The sequence below is a fragment of the Cebus imitator genome, unplaced genomic scaffold (assembly GCF_001604975.1).
Source record: "Cebus imitator isolate Cc_AM_T3 unplaced genomic scaffold, Cebus_imitator-1.0 Scaffold24, whole genome shotgun sequence".
Classification (NCBI taxonomy): domain Eukaryota; kingdom Metazoa; phylum Chordata; class Mammalia; order Primates; family Cebidae; genus Cebus; species Cebus imitator.
In genome coordinates, this window is record NW_016107339.1 from 12,932,980 (window position 1) to 12,934,954 (window position 1,975).

The window sequence follows — 1,975 nt, forward strand, 5'->3', positions numbered from 1 at the left end:
CAATCTCCGCTCACTGCAACCTCCACCTCCTGGGTTCAAGCGATTCTCCTGCCTCTTAAGTAGCTGGGATTACAGGCACACGCCACAACACCAGCTAATTTTTGGATTTTTAGTAGAGATGGGGTTTTGCCATGTTGGCCAGGCTGGTCTTGGACTCCTGACTTCAGGTGATCTACCCCTCTGGGCCTCCAAAGTGGAATTACAGGCATGAGCCACCACACGCGGCCCGGGAAATGCTTTTTTGAAAAACACAAACCTTATGGCATTCTCCTTCTTGGAGCTCTAGGGCAGTGGTTCTTAAGATTTTTTTCTTTCAGGACCTCTTAAAAATCATTAAGGGAGGCCAGGCGCGGTGGCTCACGCCTGTAATCCTAGCACTTTGGGAGGCCGAGGCGGGTGGATCACCTGAGGTCAGGAGTTCAAGACCAGCCTGGCCATCATGGTGAAACCCCTTCTTAAAAAAAAAAAAAAGTCTTAATCTCGCATACCCCCGGACAGTCTCAGCGACCTGTAAGGTCGAGGCTATACTGGGAGAACCGGTGCTCTAGGGCCAAATCCATTCGTCTTGCCCTGGCTTACAAGTCCCCCGCACTGGCGCCACTGCTTAATTCTCCAGCCCTAGATGGTGTTCCCCAGCCCTCCTCTCGACGCTCATCACACAGAGAATTATTCCTTTCCTCCAATGAAGCAAACGCCTCCCGCCCACCTCCAGGTCCCAGCCCTCTGTTCCCTCTGCCTGGTTCTACCCTTGCCCTCGCTGAATCGCAGACCAGGTCAGCCTCGTCATTCCCCGCAGGCTGCCGCGCGTCCCTCCTGTGCGGCTCACCAGTTGTATTTAAGCGATCGTGTGAGTCGTCGTTAAATGCCTGTCTCCCCGTGGACCGTGCGCTCCTCGAGGACTGGGACCCGCCTATCTGTCCACCGCTGTAAGCCCCGCGCCGGGGCTAACGCCCACTGGAGGGCGCTCATCAGATAGCTGCTGGACGTTGACGAAGGAAGCGACAGCGCAGCTTAGGGACGTCCGAGTCAGGACGGTCGGACAGACCGACGGGGTAACGGGTTTAATCGTGTGGGAATAAAATTGTGTCCCAATGCTTTCAACCGGGTCTCTCATTCCAACCCCTTTCCAACCTGAATAAATCTTCCAATCACTTCTGGTCCCTTCCAGAGTGACCCTGAATCCCTCAGAGAACGCCCCGTCGACACAGTTCGGCGTCGGGCGCTACTACTGGCGCATGAGATGTCCGCAAGCAGTAGGGACTCCACCGGCGAGGCGACACCTAGCCAGCCGAGATCCCAGCGCCGGAAGCCCCAGAGCGCAGAATCTGGAACCGGAAGTGGCTACTTCCTGCCCCGCCCCCTGGCGCGGGGGCGGGAACCGAGGGCCCTTCGGAAAACCCGGCCGGGATTTCGGTCCGCTACCTTCGTGGGTTGGGTGGGGAGCGTAACCCCGCGGGGTGGAGTGACCCGCTCTTTCTCCGCCTGAAAAGCTTACCGCGGGAGTTTTAGTCGTGTTCGTGTTGGGGAAGGGAATGTCAAATTCTGCTCCTGCCTTTCCCCGCGGGCTGGAGACAGGAATCTTTATTGCAATTCAGTGCGGGGCGACGTGGTCTCCAGAATCGCGGAGTGCGGAGGCGGAGGACAGTGGAGCTAGGGACTTGGGCTCCTGGGTCCTGGCCCCTGAGCGTCCAGCGCTCCCCTAGTCCGTGGCCCTGGCTCCTGTCCTCACTTCCTTCCCCTTTTGGCTCCTGCTCTCGGAGCGGGCGGACGCGGGGGGGAGCGGAAAGGGCGGGAGGCCTAGGAGCCCGGCGGGGGGGTTTCGAGGGGTACGGAAAAGCCGGGGAGGGGACTCGGTCCGGGTCCGGAGACCTACAGCAACAGCGGCCCAGGACCCACGCTGCCCCCACCCCTCCCGAGCAGGTCAGAGCCTGAGCACCCTGTGACCCTGCGCGTCCCCGTACTCGTCACCCCGTCC

General features: G+C 59.6%; 1 protein-coding gene across 2 annotated transcripts in view; it reads left to right on the forward strand.

Moving 5' to 3' along the window:
- The first annotated feature begins 1,350 nt into the window (after nucleotides 1-1,350).
- The window catches only part of RGL2 (ral guanine nucleotide dissociation stimulator like 2), a 7,770-nt gene continuing 7,145 nt past the window's right edge, over nucleotides 1,351-1,975 (forward strand). Inside the window, exon 1 of one of the 2 annotated variants that reach the window (XM_017522679.2) lies at nucleotides 1,351-1,920. The gene's annotated coding sequence lies outside the window, so the exon portion shown is untranslated. The remainder of the gene's footprint in view (nucleotides 1,921-1,975) is intronic. The other variant, XM_017522680.2, reaches the window with a different exon arrangement.